This window comes from Anomalospiza imberbis, chromosome 8 (assembly GCF_031753505.1).
Source record: "Anomalospiza imberbis isolate Cuckoo-Finch-1a 21T00152 chromosome 8, ASM3175350v1, whole genome shotgun sequence".
Taxonomy (NCBI): Eukaryota; Metazoa; Chordata; class Aves; order Passeriformes; family Viduidae; genus Anomalospiza; species Anomalospiza imberbis.
Window position 1 is genome coordinate 30701286 of NC_089688.1, and position 21217 is coordinate 30722502.

Below are 21217 nucleotides of genomic sequence, written 5' to 3' on the forward strand. Positions count from 1 at the left end.
AGCAGCCAGGCTGACTTCACCTTATCTGCCTCAGGCTTCTATATTTAAACAAGGAGGGCTCTTTGTGGCTGAGCTAGCATCAAGCAGAGCTAGACTGGAAGCCTGGCTTTTAGAGAAAGGGCATCTATCACTTTTATGTGGCATTTCAAAGCAGGAGGCATTTAATAACGCTGAGAGACAAAGGAGGGATTCTGTCTTAATGCACAACCAGCCAGCTAATGATTAACTTCTCCTAATACTTAATAGGTTTATGTAGGGGGAAAAAAAAAAACCCAGCAAGCCCAGTGCCATGGCCCGGTTCACAGTGGTGCGGAGGAGTTTTCTGCACTGTCTGAAGTGAAACCTGTGTGCAGCAGGTGGGCAAGAGTATATCATACACTTCAAAAAAAATGCATGCAAGTCATACTCAACAGCCTTTAAAACAGGAGGAGGAAGAGGAGGAGGGTTGGGGTTAGGGCAGCAGGGAGCCTCCATCCTGCAGGAAACAGCAGTGGGTGCAGACCAGAACTGGAAAGAAGGTGTAGGCTGAAAGAGAATAAGTTCAGATTAGATATTAAGAAGAAATTCTTCCTTGTGAGGGTGGGCAGGCCCTGGCACAGAGTGCCCAGAGGAGCTGTGGCTGCCCCTGGATCCCTGGAATTGTCCAAGGCCGGGTTGGACACTGGGGCTTGGAGCAGCCTGGGACAGTGGGAGGTGTCCCTGCCCATGGCATGGGACTGGATGGGCTTTAAGGTCCCTTCCAACCCAAACCCAGTCTGTATTTGTGAGAAGGACCTGCTGAATTTGTTCCCCCCTCAGATTAGGAGAGAGAAAGGGAAAAACAAACTCCTCATCCTCCTCCTCTTCCTTCAGTGGAAAAAGGCCTTCATATCTCCAGTTTCCTTTTATGAGAGCCCAATGCAAATGAGGCAGAAAAAGGCATTTTGACTTGCCAATGCACTTCCTGAGAGTTGGAAGCTCCTAATCTGATTTCTCATAAGGGTGCTTGTTACACGTATTCTGAAAAATAATTAAATAATTATTTATTGTTGTGATGCACTAAATAGTTATTTAGCTGTTTTGCACTGGGTGATTGGGAATTTGCACTGAGAGCGCCTTTTGTCTTTTGTCTGTGTCCATGTAGGATTCCCCCTCTGTGCTCAGAGGGGACCAAGGGGATTCCTACAATTTATAAGTGAGTTAGTTGTGATTAAAAAGCCTCTCTCTCTCTTTTTTTTTTCTTTTTTTTTTTTTTTTTTTTTTTGTGAACTGTGAGCAACTCTAAGTTTGTATGTGCAGAATGAAGATCTGGAGCCGAGTGCCCCTGGACAGAGATCCCTGGGTGATGATCTGCAGGGGCACTTCTCTGGGCACCTTCTGAGATCTTTTGCATCTCAGGAGCATTGCCTGGGGCACTCAAAGGGCACTTGGGGCTCACTTTTCATGGGTTTTCCTGGGAGGGAGGCCCAGCAAGGTGCAGCCCCTGAAGCTGCAGCTTCTCCTTACATTTTGGCCTGAAGCTCTTCAGAGTTGTGTGAACTCCCGTGAACCCAGGCTGCACTCAGGACATGGGGCTCTGATTATTAAACACTTTTTCAATGTCTGTAGCAGCTTTCACCCCAGGAGCTCAGGACACTCCAATGCACTCATGATTAACTGCTCACTCCACACCCTGTCTTTGTAGGAAACACCTGGGAAAGCCATGGCAGCTCTGAACACCCTTTCCCAACAGGAGGATGTGGTGGAGAGGGACCTGGTCTGAAATCTCATTTCAAGTGCCTCAGCAGCTCTGCTTTCCAGCCCTGCAGTTTGAATGGCCGTTGTCTATAGCGTGATTTAAACCAAATACAGATGCCATGCCACATAAACACAACATCACAAACCAGCTTGGTGGTTATGCAGTGAGATGAAGGGCAGTGGCAGGTTTGGGGTATTGGTGCATGACTTGAAAACCTGCTTTCCAGCATTTCCCTCTCCCGTTACAGGATTTTGGAGAGGAAGATTAAACCAGTACTGTCTCTCTGTTTCACACAGATTTTTATTGCTTTATTAGACTTACTGTTCTTGAAACAAAGAGGGTTTCTCATGCAGAAACAAGCACTAAAGAAGGAGCTCTTCCCCAGTGTCAGGGTCACAGTGGCCAGGTACGTGGTGTGGATAAGCAATTTTCAATTTCTTCCACGGAATTGAGAGCCAGCAGAGGGTACAGAGCCTGCCTGAGCTCCCTTGCCTTGTTTTGGGGACCTCCTGCAATACAGAGAAGTCTTTGCCAACCTTTTGAACACCTTTGTGTCAGTCTCTTTTCCATACAGGTGGTGTTTAGAGGGAATGTGGTTTATTTTCCTTTTTCCTTTATTGGTTTGTTGTTGTTTTTTTTGTTTTTGTTTTTTTTTCCTTCCAGTTGCATCTGTCCTGCAGCCTCCAAACTCCAGGTGAGTTTGTTGTCTGTGGAACTGGATTTTGTCTTTGCATGTATTTGAAAGCAGCTGTCAACACCAATCCTGAAGTCTCCTACCTCCTTTCAAGTCTTTCAGACACAGCTAAGCCTAAACCCACGGAGCTGCCCTGCCAGCTTTCCTGCCTGGCTGGGGTTTTACAGCCACATCACCCCTAGGTGTGACTGACAATTCATAAAACCCCAGAAGCTGGGGGTGGAAAGGGCTGTGAGGTCAGCAGTTCCATTTCCCTGCCAGGGTGGGACATGCCACAGGTGTGTCAGAAGTTCTGTGCCAGGGGTGGCTCTCATTAATCACTGCATTTCTGAGCCTAAGACTAAACCCTGCTGGTTCTGAGCTCTGCCCAAAGCTGGGACATGGTGGTTTGAAAGGTGATCTCCTGTGATCACCCCTGTGATCAGCACGGGGGTGAACTGGGCTGCTCACACAGGGCAGGGTTCCCATTGTTGGAGAGGTCGAGGCACTGGCTGAACCTGCTTGATGTGATAACTTCATCTGCCCTTGCCTGTGCTTAAATCAGGGAGGATTTTCACTGTTCATTCACAGTTAAGTGTGTTCTGCCTTCCTTAACAGTTCTGCACTGTACAAACCTTTTTTATGATACCTTTTGCAGAGGACATTTCAAGCTATTCATTAGTAGGTAGATATCATAACATTTTTCTTCAAATTGTAGAATTAGGGTTACTAGGGTTTTTTTTGTCTTTTTTTTTTTTTAAGCAAAAATGAAATTCTTTTACTATTTACTCTTAATATATGTGACACAAAGAAAACAGAATTAAAGCAAATACTAACTCAGCTTTAACCACAACATGAAATCCTGTTTGCTCTCTGCACATCAACTGTTGACATTAACTGGCAGATATGCCACTTCCATGCCAGGGTTTCATTCTTGGAACATGAGATCAGTCTGACTCTGTGAAAATAAACACTAAAGAAAACATGCTCATTAAAGTGCTCAGCTCATAAAGGCCCAGTGCTCAGAAATCTGGGCAGCTGCTGCCACCCCACCGAGGCTCTCTGAGCTCTCCAAGCTGTGTTTTTGCAGGTAACCAGCCTGGTCCCATTCCTGTTTAGAGTTACAGGACTCCAGTTTCCCCCCAGCACTGTTTGGAACGACCTCTTTTCTCCATTCTGCAAGTGTCAGTTCTTTTACTATTTTTCAGCTGTTTCCATGTCATGATAACCTGGCACTTCCTTGGCTTGTTTTCTTACAAAGCTGGAGACTTGTTTTTCTAGAGTTGTTTCTTTCTCTTTTTGAGGTTTCCCCAAGTCCAGAAATGACCCCGCAGCAAGGTCCAGCCTCCTCTGTGCCTACTCTTCCTCCACAGAATCTCTTACAGAAGTTAAATGTGGCACAGGCTGCTCTTGCTTGGTGCTCAGAGCATTTGGGACATAAGACGCATGGCACAAGAAGTATGAAGAAAAAGGAGAGGGAAAGCCTCTTCCCTAGAGTTACAATTAAAGCTAAATAGAGAGTCCTGAGTTGAAAGGTAGAGAAATTAATTTAGTTCCAGGTGGAGCTCCTTTTGGAGGGAAGTGTTGAAATGAGAGAGCTTTGGCCTTAAGAAAGTTTTTGTGCTCAACTAAGTGGTAGCTGAAAAATTGCTTTAAATAATTTCAGTTAAACTAGTGAGCAGGGAAATCAATTTCCTTTCAAAATGATGTGGTGGAAAGGCAAAGCCTTGGGTTACAGCTCAGACAAAAAGAAAAAGTAAGTGCTTTCCATTTAATTCCTTGTGCCTGTCATACCTCTGCAGACATCTTTGAGATTTACAGTGCAGATGCACTGGTTTGAAGTGCCAGCTCACCTTGCCTGACCTCCCACATCAGGCAGGTCTGGGAGTCTGACCCTGTAATTTCTGCATCAGGCACCTCTCTCTGTCTGAGCTGTAACATGTCCCTGAGATATCCATCAGCTCCTGTCTGGGAGGCTGCAAGCAAAGGAAATCCATCACATCCTAAGGTAGCTGAGTTTAAATCACTGAGATAAGCCTGCACATCTAAGGCTTTCCCTGAAGACAAGACAGCAGCAAGAATTTGCAGAGGAGGCCAGAGCTTGTGGGAGGGTGAGAGGCTGCAGATCCTGCCAGTATTTTCCTGAAGCTGGGAAATGGGGAAAATGCAAAGTGTTGTGCTCTAATTCCAGTGAAACATAAGTGCAACATCATTCTGCAGAGGACTTAGTGGGAAATGTATTCAGGAAGTTAAAGGGCTTTGAAAGACCAGTGGGCTTGGGTTTATTAATTATTTGGTTTTCAATGATGACACTATTTGAGTGACCAGGCAGTAATATTATAGAGAGAAGAAATTAAAACCACTCTGGGAAAAGAGAAAAGATTCTACCTCTGAAAACAATTCTATTTGGTTTTATACTATCTGAGTACAGGTCATCTTTTTCTGTCCCAACTGTTTCAAAATTTATTTTGAAAGTATTTCACTAAGGAGTTTATCATTTGAGAGCCAAATCTGGTGTCTATACCAAAGACTTCAGTGAAATTCAAGCCAAATTTAAAAAGAACATAGTTGTCTGGGGTGACATTACATGAAATAAATTTATTTCAAGCTAACAGCTTCCAAATGATGTTACTCTCTAGTAGTGATAACACAAACCCACATTTCAGTTTTGTTGCTCTTTATATCTATATGACCATAGTCAGAATTTCTCAGACCTGAACATAAAGTTTCATCTGGGATATTTACATTAATATTAGAGAATATAGTTTCTCTATTATTTAAGTAATACAGTTTTTGCCAAAATTTGAACATAGGTGCTGACTTATGAGCCATCCAATGGCTCTGCATGTTTTTATATAAATATTTTTATATATTTTAACATATTGAAGAAGTTTCTTGTATTCCCCCCCCATCTACTATATTTTTATTCCAAATCTCTTATTTTCCTACAGTTTTGCTTCATTCCTTTTCCACCTCCCACTTTCTTCAGTTCCTAGCTCAACATTTCTCCCGTCCCATCCAGAATTTTATTAACAGGGATGCAAAACAAAATAGAATGTGCTGGGTTCATTTAAGTGCAATTATTTCAAATGCAGTTGACCTGTGCTTTGTGGGTGAAAACACATTTTTCAGACTTCTAAACAAGGGGCTAGGACAGTGCATCTTATCATTAAAACACCTACTATGCCTGAGGAAAAAAGAAATAAAAATGTAAGAAAGATGAAAGCTGTCTGAGTACCTCTGGTATGAAGACCAAGGTATCCAGGGGGAAAAGATGAACGAGAGAGAATGGAAAATAGTGTTATTCATTAATAGTCATTCATTAATCTAACATGCATTCTTTTTTTTGGGGGGGGGAGGGGTGGGGGGAATTCATTAAGAAAAATTAAGCAGGATATCATCTGAGGAGACACAAAACACTAAAATATATAAGAACTTTGCCTTTCAGATGAATAATGTAATTAAGGAGATACATTTAGTTAGCAGCCTAATGTCAGGACTATGGTCTAGACTCATTAGTCTGTGGTAGCTGCCTTGACCAATCCATTCTGACTGGAAGGATTTTGTCTGCTTGGAGCTGCTCTTCTGAAACTTCTGTTGTCACCAGTACAATACTGGGGATCATAAAGAACCAGGGAACTCAGGGCTCCTGTGCAAAACATCGGTGCATTAAAAGCCCTCATTCTGAGATCCCAATGCTGCTTAGAATTAACCCAGCTGGAAGGGAATTACACAGAATTTCTGCACAGAATAGCAGGAACGTGCTCCACAGAGCATTTGGCTACAAAGATGTTCACTTCAAGGCATCTACTGTACCAAAAATATAAAGACTTTTTTTTTTTTTTTCTTAGCAGGAAAGCAAATGTGCAGATTGCTGTCCTATGGAAAGTGTAGAGAACTGCTGGAGGTCAGGAGCACCCTACTACCTCTACAGTTACTGGTGCTGCTTCCAGTGCAAAACTTTACCATGAAAAAGAACTTCACAGAAGAGGTTGGGTTTATTGCATGAGCTGTTTAAAACTGTTTAAAAGTCGGGATCCTCTGCCAAACTGATTGCCTGGTTTAGGCAAAGAGGCAGCACCAGGTAGCTGCTCTCCCCAGCCGCTTGTGGGGGTCTGGTGGGCTCTCAAGTCCTCCTTAATCTCTCTCCATGCAGGAGGAGCACAGGACCTACCATGTTGTCAGGCAGAGCGTTGGAAATATGAAGTAAAATGTTTATTTTCCAAAAGCAATTAGGTGTGAGTGAGGCCCTGTCTGGTTTGGGCTCTGCTTCTAAAGGAATGGGCTTGAATTTGGCAAGTGCTGGCCTACCCAGTGAATGACGATATTTAAAAGTAAAAGCCCAGAGTTTGGAAAGCAGCATCCAAATAACTCCCAGTGGTGTCTAAACCATATTTGAAGAAAAAAAACCCCAACCTTATGCTGCTCCTATAATAAAATTAATCAATATTAAATTAAAATTAGTTTTAATTAAAGTAGATTAGCACTGTCTAATATAATTCTCTGACTTCCAGAATATTTGGAAAGTCCAACTTAGCTATTAGATCACATTAAGAATTCAGAACAAAATTGTATGCAGCTTTCATCTACATTAGGCTGGAAGTATTTGGGTCTGTTTTCCTATGCCCTGCTTTCATTGCTTCTTTTCTTTTGACTGCTTCAGGGGGTATTGGTAATTATGATGGAAGCAAAATGAAAATAAAACAAAGCTTTTCCAAAAGGTTACAGGAAGTATAGACTCAGAGCCTAGGAAAGCCTACCAAACTCATGTTAATTACACAGCCTGTGACTGCAGAAGTGTTTTAGGAAACTTGCTTTCATTTCTCTTAATTTTAGGTATCATGAAGTGCTTAATAAGATGTGTAATGCCGGGGTGACCTGCCTCTGCTTTCCAAGTGCAGTTAGCTGAGACAGGCTGGGGTTTGTGCAGTTGTCTGCTGGGAGGCTGAGGGGACGCAGGTGGGAGAGCAGCCAGTGCCAACCATCACAGCAGAGCTCCTGGAAAGGGAGGTCCAGGTGAAAAACATGACCACATCCCTGGGTCACCTTTCCTCACCGTGCCTCCTGCTCCGGAGGGGAGCCTTGCTGTTCAAAGCCTCACATTGTACCCACAGCCTCTCTAAACACCATAAAACACCCTCTGCCTCGGTGTGGGTGGGCAGTTAAAGCAAAGGCAAACACCCGGCAGTGCCAGGTTGTGTTTATTTAAGCAGTGGGCAAGATGTGCTTCCAAAGGAGTGACCACAAAGACGTGGGGAACACCTGCAAGGCGTTGTTGCATGGGACCCAACAAGAGTCCAAAACCCACCTGCAAGTTCTCTGCAAAGCTGTTGCAACAACATCTGTAAGGCAGGAAAGAAATGCCCCTATTTATTTATTGGTGATGTTTTGCTCGTACAAACGAGATGGGCACACACCAGTCCCTGCGGTGTGAGGGAAAATCACCTCCCCATCATCCCTGGGCAGCACAAGGACTAGGAAAAGGGCCAAAGGTGGTGGCTGTCCCTCCAGAGCAGCCCAGGATGGTACACCTGCCCCCATGGGTGTGACACAGCGTGTACCTGGGGTGCTCCAAGACCTCCATCTCAAGAGTGATGTGCTAAGAACCCCGCAGGTCCAGCTGTGATTCACAGATGCCGAGCTGACAGCATATTTTTGTCAAACACACCTTGTCTAGTTTCATTTGATGTCGTGAAAATATCACCTCGAGTGGCGAGGAAACAAACTTGTTCCATAGGAACAAGTAGCTTTATAGAACAAGAATATAACCATTCCTAGATCAAGGCCAGAAGGGAATATTTGACTTCCTATGGAATCCAGGGCAGACTGCATTATTCCACAAAAGGATATGTTTTAGGAAGACATCCGCTTTTGTTTAAAGATTTTTCGTGCTGAGGAAACCATGCATGACAAGTTCTTGCAGAGACTGACTGCTACCGAGGAAAAGTCATCATCACCCATTTTCCACTTTGAATTTATGTGGCTTCAGCTTCCAGTCTTTCAGTCTGTCTTTGTTTAATATGTTTTATTTTAAAAATCCTCTAGTATATATATTATTTTTTTCTTTACATTTCACTCTATATTTGGGTCAAAATAGTGGCAGGTCACCTTTGGAAGCTGAAAAAGATCTACCTTCTACAGTTATTCAGAATTTTCTAGAGGTCATATTATTCTTTCATCTGTGTTTTGGCCTGTCTCCAGTGTTTCAGTAACGGGAGCAATACACACATTTCTTCCAGATTAGGTCTTTTAATTTCTTATTCCCTCTACATTTCTTTATAAACTTGCTGCTGGGTTGTAGCATGGTTGACACCTTCCCAGCTGATGAGCTGCCATGAGGAGCAGCACACTTGGCGAGGCAGGGGAGCTTCTGCTGCAGCCCAAGGCTTCGGGAGAAATTAAAGGAAAACAGCCCCTTCTCCCTGGGTGTCCTGATCCTCATGAACACAGCCAGGAGCACAGTAAATTAGAATAAATAGCCTCACGCTGAGGGAGCCCTGTGCCCACAAAGGGGGTTCAGTGCTGGGAGAAGGTTTGATTTTATTCGTCTACATCTGTAACAGCTTAGGAAAATGCCACGGTTACGTACAGTGCCGGTTGTTAATGTCTCTGCATCCCTATAAAACCCATCCCACCAGTGCTCTGGAGTCATGGCAGGAGTACAGCTAGGAGCTGTGGAGGTCTCAGACCACAGAGGGTGTTGGTTTTGTCAGAAGGCTTTCCCTGGACTCTGCCTGCAGCATCCAGCTCATATTTGAGTCACATTTTACCCAGCCTCTCTTTCCCTCTGATCCAAACAAACTGGAGGCTGTGTAGCCATGGTTGGTGTGGGAGGAATTCTGAGGGATAAAAACAACTGCTGATAATCTGGGATAGGTGTGGTGTTGGGTCATGTCTGCCCACAAACACACTGTGCACTCATGGCCCCCAACAACAAATTTCCTGGGATACACAAAGATACATCCCTGCCCTGAGCTGGCTGAAGCTGACCTGAATCTTTACAGGCTTAAACAAACACCTGATGGGAAGAGTAGGAAATATCTGTAGGAGCACTGCCAAAGCCACCACAAAACCATGTCCCTCAAGGGCCACATCTACATGGCTTTTAAATTTCTCCACAGGTGGTGATTCCAGCTGTGCCAGGGCTGGACAGCCCTTCCCATGAAGAGATTTTTCCTAATACCCAGTCTAAATCTCCCCTGGCACAATCGACAGTCATTCTTACCTGTGTCCTGTATCTACTTAGATCTATTTCCTTTGGTCTTTAAATAACCCACTGGTGCTCTTTAGGGTTTTTTTTTCAGCCCCGTAGAAGTGGAAGGTAAATGGGGTTCTGGCTCTCATCCTGAGACTTTTCAACATTCTCTTTAGAGGATCTTTATCAGAAAGCATGACCCAGAAAATATCAGGTTTTACCTTTTTTGAGCTTTCAGTGACAATCAGGAGCAAACCCATACTTTCAGTGCTGAACTGGATAAGCTGGATTGAATAATAATTGCAGGGTAATTAATAAGTTATCCCAGGATGCAATTTTTACAAGTTTGCTTTTCACAGAAGAACACTGAACACACATCATTGAGCTTCTACTATTTTTCCTCTGTTTTCTCAGGAAAAAAAAAAAACCACAAAAACCAAACCTCCCTTTATTTGAATGACATCAAAAATCCAAAATCAAAAAGCCTAAAGAGATGATCTGAAGCTGAGGAGACATTTACAAACCCTGGGATTTTGATAGATTCAGAAAAATAGATCAAATGTTTAATCATCTGAAGTTTTCTTTGGACTTGAGAAAATGGCTTTTGTAGGTGTATATTGATATTTCATTGTAAGAAAGAAAAGGCAGGGTTAATGTCTGTCTGTCTCTTCTTCTGGGACATAGGTTCAGCTCACCTTTTGTCATCTGCTCAAGTATTTTCAGTGTCCTACAGGAGTCAGAGAATCTTTCTTCTCAAGGCTGGCTCTCTCAGGTGGCCTCCCCCATCCTGTTATGCTGCAGAAAGGTGTGCAGAGCTGTGTGTCTATGTCCTGCAAAACGTGGAATTCTTGGAATTCTCAGTCCAAGGGCTAATCTTTCAGCTGGCAAAGGCAAATTGAATGTCCCAGCAGTAATGGGACATTATTCTTGTCCTGCTGCTGCTCCTGGGATGACCATGGGCAATATTCCAGCTGGTGCTGCGCACCACAGCAAAGGCAAATCAGAAAAGAATAATCATTCTAAAAGCATAATAAAAAATAAGTAAGGGTGTCTGGAGCTGAGTTACTCAACTTTAAATTGGGCCTTAGGGCCTTTACTAGCTAACACAATTTCTTAAGGCACTTAAAATGTATTTCTACTTACTCAAAACTTAAACCTACACTTCTACTTTATATCTATGTGGCTCAATATATCTTAATTTCTCTAAAGGCTTTAATTCAACCCCTGCATTCATATCTCTCTCTCTGAGGAACTCAGAGAGGCTTGCATTGCAACGTGTCCCCCTCCTCTTAGAACCATGTAGATTAAACAATTCCTTTGTCTCTTTAGACTCTGAAAATTGTTCTCAAGGAGTGACATGCTAAAGATCGGCTCTGTCAGGGAGGAGAAAATGTTTCAGGGGACATGCTCTGGGGAAATCTGCTTTGCTTAAGGAGCACCAAAGTTGTATTAATACAATGCTCAGGGTGCAGGGGCTGCTCTCATGCTCTCTTGGTTTAGGAGACCAAGAAAATGGCCATTTGACCATTTAGAAAACGGCAGATTTGTGCTCATTATGCTACAGACAAGCAGAGAAGCTATTTAAAATGTTGTCTAAATTCTTTCAGTCTGACAGGTAAGTGATTGCTCTGTTTGGATAAATGGGCCATTACTACAGGATGTTTCTGCAGGCTCAGGTTTTGTTCCTTTCCTCCTGGCAAGCTGTAGCATGATCCAGGTATGCAAGTGCCAAAAGCATCGTTTCCATCTTCCCTGTGTCACACATTCAACTGCTGGAATGTCAAACAAACAAAACACATCCCACTGCAGTCAAAATCCTGTCCTGCTGGCACTGGAACATGGACTTAGGAAAGAAAAGGTCACTTCTACCTTTTTGCACAGAAACTGGGGGGTTTGTTATGTTAAACTGATCATGTTTGTTATCAAATGCGTGATAGGATCCTGATTAGTAAGGAGAGATGGAACAACAACAAAAAATACAGAAGATGACAGCAACACTGATGCATAATAGCCAGCTAACTTCCCAGTGGCTTCTGAGTCCTGCTGGTGGAGGCTGGTGCTGTGTCTGGGCTCACTGGGAGCCCTGTGTGGGGACCACTTGCCTCTTCTCCAGCAGCAATTCTTCTCGTCTTTCCCAGGCCAAGAGCATCCCAGGGTGTGCTGAGCTAATGCCAGCAGTGTTTCTCCTTTGTGGATCAAATAGCAGGAATTGAAATGAGCCTTCCTCAAATTCTCTCCCAGGATCTCCTCCAGGCAAAACTTTGAGGTTTGCATAACTCTGAAAAGTAATCTGACTTGACTTTGGCAATGAAAATGAAGCCTCTTATTTGTGCCAAAAAAAGATATATTTCTTTTTAGTAGCATTTTTCATTTCTAATATGTCACTTCTGTCTTCCCCCTTTTTTTTCCCCTCTTGCTGTGACTTTCCCCTCTTTTAAGGATATTTTTACATATACTGTTCCAGGCATGCTGAGACAAGAGAAAGATATGTGCAGAAGATTATCAGAATGCATGAATTTGTGTGGTCAAACAAAACATTTCAGTTACTGGTCTGAATGTGTTCTTGAAAATTGGGGGATTATATGAATAAAAGGAAAAATCAATTTTCTTTTGTTTCTTGAAGCACTCCCAGAAGCTTCAATAAGGACAATCCAAAAGAAAGAAAAACAAAATAAAATAATGTCCTTTGCAATTAATAGGTTAAAATGTGGTTTTAATACAATATAACACATTACCAGAAGTGAAGTAAAGCAGCTATCACCATTTTCTGGATCATGGCAAAGGATTTGTGTGACACTTTTCTCATATGAGAAAGTTTGGTTTGGAGCCAACTACAGCCACAGAGATGCCAAAATGTTGCACCTTCTGCCTTTAGAACTTTGTGCTAGCAGAAGGTTTAGTTCAGGACCTGCTAGATCTGAAAGTTTCAAGAGACAACTTTTGCCACAAAAGTGAATATTTAATAACAAACCAAAAATATTTAATAAAAGATGGGCACATGTCTTCTCCGTGATGGAGCTGTGGCTTCATGGTGGGTTCTTTTGAAACCCTTGGCTCTAGGAAGTTCTGTAGTGATAATCTCAAATTCCTGGTGCTCTGGTGTGTCTCAAACCATCAGAGGTATGCCCTGCCTTTAAGCAGTCATTCTCCCCTCATTCATGCTGTAATCTTTTTTGGGAAAGGAAAGAGAAAACCGTCTAGCTGCACAATTTGTGTTTAAACCCAGAAATGTCAGAGCAAGAGGGGAGCTTCTAGGACAGGCTGGGAGGTCAGGCAGGATCCCATCCATCCCTGGTCACAGCTCCAACAGCCCAGAGGAAAATGAGCCAGGCCCAGCAGCAGCCAAGCCCAGCTTTGCTGAACCTCTGTGGGCTCTGGGGTGGTGGAGCATAGGCTGTGGTCCTTGGTGTTCCATGGGGCAGTGCCCCGTGGAGATGGAGTTAATATTAAAGAGAGCAACAAGGGAACAGAGCCATGAGCAAAAGGGGCAGCTTGATGTGATTTATTGGGCAGGCTGAATTTCTCATTAATATGTAACGGAGAAAAAGGCTTTTAGAGCACAAGAAGTTTTTAGGCTTCCTGTGGCCAGGGGTGAGGGTTGCAGTGGGATGGGCAGGCAGAAGATGCCCTTGTCTTACATTGTGTAACCACCCTGCAGAGAAAAGCACCTTTGCTGTTCTGTGTGCCTCTTCAAGCCTTTACACTCTAATCCTCCTCATAAATTAAGAGGCAGTAATCACCTACTGCTTCTCCAAGTTTCCTGCTCCTGTTTGATGTCATTGTGCTTAATTCATCCTTTACACTGGGGTTAAGCCTGGCTTGCTTTTTTTAGTGCTGCCCCTATTTAATCTTCTTAATTTATGTGGCGTGCTGATATTTGTTTAGGACTCTAAAATAGATATAAATAGTAAAATGGAGACATCCCTGAAACAAAGAGAGCCTCTGTTTAGAAGAACTGGAAAGAATCCTCTTTGTCTGCTCTGGGGAGATGACATTCATGAGAAATTGTGTAAGGAAGCAAGGATTCACTTTGTCGTAGGTTGTTTTTTAAAGAGAAAATGGAACCTGGGAACAGATTTTTAATATATTTTTTTTTAGTATTGTATAAAATATACAAAGACTAAAACTCCCTACAAATAGATTACATCATCTAGAACACCTCTGTGCTATTAGATTTTTTAATTAAAAAGAATATCCCTTCAGAAACAAAAGCTGCATCATTTATTGACAAAACAAGACAAAATCAGCTATCAGTTCTAGCTCTCCAGCCCATAACATTGACTGAATTAAAGATATTACCTAAATAAAGATTCCTCTAGATTTTCCTGCAATCTTAGGATAGGCAGCTGAATCCACAGTGTTGTTGGAGAGATGGAACTGAAAATAGCAGAATAACATCCCTCCACACAGGATCTCCAAAGGATAGAAATTAAACTGTCAGAAGTGTGACTTTTATGCAATTGTTACACTGATTTTAGATTGTTGTTCAACTGAGCTTTGCTAGTTAGGTGTAGATTTCTTTTCTCTCTTCCTAACCCATAAAGTTCCTACATTTTAGACAGGATCTAAATGATATTTTTCAGTTGAATGATCTCAACCTTTTTTATGTCGTCTTAATCTCACAAATGTCCTTTTCAACACCAATTTACCAAAGCTGGTTCTGTAAGTTCATTAGGCCTTTGACTGGTTTTATATTTCTATAATTTGGTACAACAATATCTGCATTACACATAAATGGAACCTTATTACTCTGCATAAATTTATGTCTTTCAAATACACAGTGTTTCTAAAAGAGCCCCTAATGCTCTGTTTTTTCGTTTTGTTTTTGGGGTTTTTTGTGGTTTTGTTTTTGTTTTGTTGGGGTTTTTGTTGTTGTTGCTGTTTTTGTTTTGTTGGTTTTTTGGGGGTTGTGGGGGTGGGGTTTTTTGTGATAATTATTTATGGAAAACACCAAGAATTACAGTCTTCTGTGTTCAAGTCCTGTGCAGCAGAAATGGAATTCTTAGAGATCGACCAAAAAAGAGAATCATGAAGTCTTCTTAGAATATTTCGGTGTTTGGTTGATGGTGATTTAGTCAGTTGATTAAATGTTGTCAAATGGAGGATAAGTAACCTTCAAGGAGCAATAAGAGAAATAGATACCCATAGCTTATGCCAGTGGATCCAGTATAGCTGGCAGTGCTCTCAGCTTTCTGTATTCCTTTAGTCCAAACTTGTGTTTGGTGTGACTGAAAGTGAAGGTGGGCAGGCCCTGGCACAGGGTGCCCAGAGCAGCTGTGGCTGTCCCTGGATCCCTGGCAGTGCCCAAGGCCAGGCTGGATAGGGCTTGGAGCAGCCTGGGACAGTGGAAGGTGTCCCTGCCATGGCAGGGGTGGCACTGGGTGGAATTTAAGGTCCCTCCAACCCAAACCATCCTGTGATTCTGTGCTATTTCTAGACAGACCACAGCCTTGTGCCTCCCCCCCTGATTTATGCACAGGGATTATTCCCAGGCTGAAAAGGGCTGGTCAGCTCCTGGCTCACCCCTGGAGTGATCCCTCAGGGCTGCTGAGCCAGGGAAATCCTGCTGGCTTTGCCGTGATCTGCACTGTGAGCCCCAGTCCCAGCGAGGGCTCTGACTGGTTCCTCTGGGCATGGTGTGCCCAACACCTCCTTACAGTGACTCCTCAGCTGAAGTTAGCACGTCCAGGGGCAGACTGAGAGCATTTGCATGTCTGGTACTGGGCTGAGTGTGCTTATCTCAGGCTGACATGATCACCGTTAATAATCCCGCTGTAACTGAATCTCGCCTTTGACATCACCTCCCGCCAGACTCATTGGATTGTGTCTCCTTATTCTCCCTCACTATTCATTCCTGTCTCCCCCACCAGCTGAAAGGGAAACCCCCAGCAGCATTGCGCTAAAGCCAAGCTGGCCTGTCACAGAAACCAAGGCACAGGTTCAGTTTTTACCCACGAGCCCATCCTGCAGGAGTTGGGTGAGCCAGGTGGGACCTCACGCTCCGGTGCGTGGTGGAGCTCTGGGACTTCTGCTGTCACCCACGACTTTGGGAGTCACTTTTGCTCTTGCTTTGCTTTCACCATAATTGCTCCCATCAAGACAATATGGGATTTTACAGGCTTCCGAATCTGAACGTCAGCATTATATTCTCTCAGGATGAGTAAATGAACATGTGAATTGTGGAATATTAAAATTGTGTTCTTGGGGTAGCTTAGAACATGTAACACACCCTTCATGATGCTATTTATAAACATGGGGAGAGCAGCGAGTGTCTCAGTTAAAACAGCCAGCTGACTCTGTGGCTCACAACATATAAAGCACTTTCCTCATAATGTTTGCATTTGTGGGAATATTTCTTTTTCCTACACTTTGTCATGCACTGAATTTGAATGACTGATCTCTTGCACGATAACTGATGTGGCTGTGATACAGCTGGCAGGCAACCTAAGACATTCTTTAATTTTTAAATAAATATGTTAAAATAACAGTGATTGAAACCGTGGCTATATTAAACTTGGTATAAATAACCTGCATTACATAAAGACAGCTATAACTTCATAATTTAAATTCACCTATGGATTCTGTATCACTTAATCCATTATTTTAAAAACATTTCTAGGGAGAACATACTAGCTGATTCCCATGGCTTTTCTTGGAGGGACTGAGGAACTTTTTGCCCCTTAAGTCACCTGTAGCTCTTAAAAGTGTAAAGAGCAACAGGACATCATGTTTTTCTATATACAGACAGGCTACTGAATAATAAAACATCTTCAGCACTGAGAATATTTTTTCCACTACAAGAAACACGTAATATTTCCACTAAAATCCTGCATGAAGTCACAGCTGGTGTAAATCAGCAAATTCCCATCGACTCCTTACTGGATGCAGTGCAACTTTAGGAAGTGCCTGGCATTGTTATCAAAAGGGTAAACAAGAGATCAGCCAGAAACCTCAGACACAACTAACACTGTAAATTCAGTGGGACAGGGTGCAGAAATCTTGTGTGAGTTCATCTGAAGCAGCTGAAGTGTGGTTTGGTTTTTTTCTTACTCCAGAGATGGTATAGCCGTGCCATATGCACTAGAGTAGAAAAAGCATACAATTTAAGAAGTATATATTGCTTAACACGAGTGCTATTCCAAACATGCAGCATAAATCCTGCTGCTCGTTTTAGCAGCTGTAGCAATCCCAGTTCCCTCAGGAGCAGTGGAAGTCTTGGCTAACCCTCCCCTGTCCTGCACCTCCCACTCCCACCCTTGGAGTGGGGTGAAAGGATTTAGGAGAGATTTACTGTGGCAAGGAGCCTGAGCCGATCTGTTTAATTCCAGAGCTGTTTTCCCTTTGCAGAAGGAAAGCTCACAGCCTTTCTTTGCCCACCCTTTGAGGTGTAAAGCTTCCCTTGATTAAAGCACTGTATTAATTAACTTTTGGGCTCATGTTGCTGACTGGTTACAGTGATGGCCCTTCTGCTTCGTCTGCTGCTGTCCATGCTGGGATCTCCAGGGTTTTCCATCATGGGAAATATTTGAGTGCTGTTAGATTTATATCTGAGTGAGTCTCAGGTTGAGATTTTTCATGTTGTTCAGGGGAGTAGGATGCCAAATTCCCACCACGCTGATGAGACTGTAACCTTTCCTCTTCAAAAAGGGCTCTTGTGTCTCTGAAGGATTTCACTCACACTAGGTAAAAACTTTACAAGTCAGAGATTGTTTTCATGTCTCTTGTCATAGGTGAACAGAATAAAAATAGGTGATTAAATTCCTTTCTTTATAATCAACCTGATTGGCTTGATTTTGCAATTTTTGAGAAGGTCTGATGGATTCCTTTGAGTGCTGCAGTGCCCTTCCCAGTATCAGCTGCCCTTCTACACATCAAAATCTATAAAAAAAGGTTCACAGGCTGTATCCTGTACATAATGTTGATTTCTGTCTCCCAAACAAGATTAATACTTGGCTGAAAAATCACTTGCACCTATAATATTGTGTGTAAAAAAACCAACTGGGCTTACATGTATGCCCGCTTCTTTGAGTGAAAAAAGATAAAAGTGGCTTGTCTGATTTTATTTCCTTTAAAATTATTTATTTCCTCTCCCCTTCATGTTTTTGTGCAGCTTTTGTAATCCCTGGAGACTCTGTATCTAACTGCATCAGGCAGAAAGTTTCTCCCCTTCATCCCTGAAGCTCAGCAACAACGTTGTTCCAAGCACCTGGAAGGTAAGAACGGGTGTTGTCATTTTTCTTCAGCACAATTTAATTTTTTTTTCAGAATTATTAATAAATAGAATGGTAGATTTCCATCCTGGTGTTCTGGTTTTCTTCAGAGTTTCCAAAAGGTCACAAATTATCTGAAGTTTCAGGAGAGGCTCCTGCTTCTTCCATGAAGGCTGTGCAATTGCTGAAGCTGTGAAATTGGACTTGGAACAAGATGGGATGACAGAAGGATATTTTATTGAGGTTTTCATGGGTAAAAAAGAGAAAAAGAAGGGAATAAAACTCTTCTTCAGCATCCTTAACCTGCTGCATGTGAGGCTATGATTTACTGATCTCTCTGATTTACTGATCTCATTGTGAGCACCCAGAGTGACCTTCGCTCCTGTTGAGCAGAACTGAGATGTGCATAAAAAACACAGCTCCTTTCACACATAATGGGAATAATTTATAGGTCAGGACCTGTGGATGGCTTTATAGTGCAGTCACCAGCTCCATGAGGCAGAGGCTGCTTGGAATAGCCATGATCATGGCATGGAACCACATCACAGAGGGACCACTGCAGCTCCTGGTCACTTGCCCATTGCCATAGAGGCCCTTTGTCCCCAGTAGGACCCTGGCTCTGGGGAACTAAGCAGATGAGGGTTTTTTTTTCCTATATTTGCCCTGGTTTGTAGCCTTTGGCAAGCACTTTGCTGCTGCCTGCACAGCTATGATCTTCTGTAGAACCTGCTATGCTAAATCTCTTCCACTTTCATCTAATCTTTGCCCTGGCAGCAAGAGCAGAGCATGCCAGGAGCGAGTTGATGTTTGCATAAAAGAGAGAAGTTAATCAGAGCTAGGCAAGCTCTAAGCTACCAAGCTGACTTGGCTCATTGACAGCCTGTTAATGCAAAACGCAGGCCATGTTAATTGTTAAATATACTGGTCATTCTTTCCAAATTCTCATCAAACTAAACCTAACCTCAGAGTAAAGGAAGTAATTCAACTTCATCCTAAATGGAGATACTCCTGTTTTAATGTGTGGGTATTCCTAGTACTCCTCTCTCCCTTTTAGCACCTGTGTGTCCTCCTCCATTCTCCATGGGACAGAAATGCTGGATGAAGCAGCCCAACAAAACATCCTGGCTGCTGCTCCAGGCTGGATGTGTGACCTCAGCGAGTTCCCCCAAAGCTGCAGAAACATCCCTTTTCTGCAGAGCTTCTGAGAATTCATTCTTTGATTCTTGTTGCTGTTTGGCAATTAATCCTTAAAGCAATCACAATTTGTTGCACTGAACCTGGCAGTCTAAAAAGTTATAAATTCTGTGACCTTCTCAGTAGCATCAGACTCAGCTGAATGTTTCGATGCCTTGCTACAGCCAAATTTGGGACACATTCTTTGGTGCAAAATCTTTAATATAATGGTAAGCATGTATTTAGTTATAGGTGCCTAGAGCTACTTCCTTTTTGGAGCTCAGATGTTAATAGTGATTGGAAAAAAAAAAAAGCTAAGTAATGTCTTCAATTTTTTGTAAAATTAAAACATTCCTCCCTAAATTTTAATAACATAATGCCCTGAGCTCTTTCCAAACTTCTATAAATGGTCTCAAAAAGAAATCCCTGTATCTGTGAAATGTGGAGAGTTCATTTAACATCTGGAAGTGCTCTCCTGGCCATCCTCACTTGCTTTCAGGGCAGTGAAAAATGATTCCTGGCTGATTCCTGGACACTCATACAAGGAGTCCCGAGCAGCATCAGTGCTAGTCAATAAAAGATTAATTTTTCTGCACTGGAGATTGATGCTTGAAATTTTGGGTTTGGGCATTTCCTGAGGGCCTGTTACTCATGCAGAATGTTGGGAGCTGTTTGTTTTCAGTCTGTAACTAGAGCAGCCAAGCTGATGCTCATGAGGTAATCTCTGTTGGACCATCCCTGCTGCGTTTGTACAGAATAGTGCCCTTATTACATGCCTAGTTCCATTTATTTCATCTGTTAAAATTAGATATTTCCACTGAACTAAAGAAACCTCCATGTTCTTGGCTAGCAGGCCCGGGAGCTGAAGCTAACCATTAGAAAGAGTTTTTAAACTTTGTAAAAAGTTTATTATTTTCACTTTTTACCAAGTTTATTATTTTCATTCTTTTGTTCAGGAACAAGAGCTCACACTGCCTGTGGTACTCCCCCCTGGAATCTGAAGGGAAGGATCACACTGACAATTGTGCTTAAAAAAAAATAATAAAAAATAAGAAGATAAAGCCCAAAAATGTAATAAAGTAAACACTCAGGCATTTCATTTTATATAATAAAATATGAAGATTTTAAAAGTTCCAGGTTCAAAAAGCCCTTTGTATCATCCTGCTAATAGGGCTGGGGTTTGGATCTTCCCTAAATGACTTTAAAAAATACAAAAAAGAGAGAAAGAAATTAAAATAAGCAGTTCTGGGCATTTTTAGCAGGTTAATTCCCTCTTTTGACATTTGTTTTTTGCTCCCTGATTTTCAGTCTTATGTTTCAGAGAGCCATGGTGAAACACCAGCCTTGGTGAAGAAACAGGACATTGGTGTTTTCACAGCTCCGTGACTCAAAAAATGGCTGAAAAAAGCAAAGCACTTCCAGCTAAACATTCAAAGAAATCTAATAATTGTTCAGACACTTTTGTATTGAAAATACTCACAGGCTTACACAGAAGGCACTGAGAGATGCTGCTCGTGTCCTTTTTGTTAAATTCAGGTTTAAGCACCTATTCTGCATTTTTCAGCTGAACCAGTAAATACAGAATATCTTTCTCTGCAGGTGTTTCAGTGGGGAAATTTCTGCATTTTAAGGGCTGTGATCATTCAGACAGCACACAGCCTGCACTGTGGGCACTGACACTTTCTCACATACATCATTCACAGAAAAATCACTGATAAAAGGTCAAGAGAAAACTCCTTTTTTTTTTTCTTTTTTTTTTTTTTTTTGCTAGATCCCACTACAAGGAATTCAAGAACGGAGAGTTTAATAATTATGTCATCTTGGCCAGAGCTCCACGTTTAAATCAGTGAACTAGAGGATATTGAACACTGGGGAAAATACCGTGGGCATAAAGCAAGAGCTCCCAGAGGGACTGGCCCTCTGCAGCTGTGCTGAGCCTCCTGCTGAGGCTGCTGGCCACGCTGGCCACAGGCCACTGACCCTCAGCTGACTGCAAGTGACCACCAGGCCCAGCTGGTGCTCTGGTGTCAGGCTTTGAGCGGTGACCTGCACATGGCAGTGTCCTTGTTGCCTGAAAAACAGCAGATATTTCTTATTTATCTCTGAAGAGTTGCAGCTTCTACACTGAGCTTGTTTTCTGCTGAAGGAACTGCAGCCAGCAGGCTCAGGGGTGGTGTGTGCTAGTCCCACAGTCAGCTGGAGACCTGGCCCTACAACACACACAGCCTCCACCAGGGCTGGGAGGAATT

At 42.7% G+C, this 21217-nt stretch overlaps 1 long non-coding RNA gene across 1 annotated transcript in view; it reads left to right on the forward strand.

Moving 5' to 3' along the window:
- LOC137478373 (uncharacterized) overlaps positions 1-20649 on the forward strand; it is a 34412-nt gene extending 13763 nt beyond the window's left edge. The window contains exons 2-3 of the long non-coding RNA XR_011001526.1: positions 17696-17798; positions 19925-20649. This is a non-coding gene — a long non-coding RNA (uncharacterized lncRNA). The remainder of the gene's footprint in view (positions 1-17695; positions 17799-19924) is intronic.
- The last annotated feature ends 568 nt before the right edge of the window (positions 20650-21217 follow it).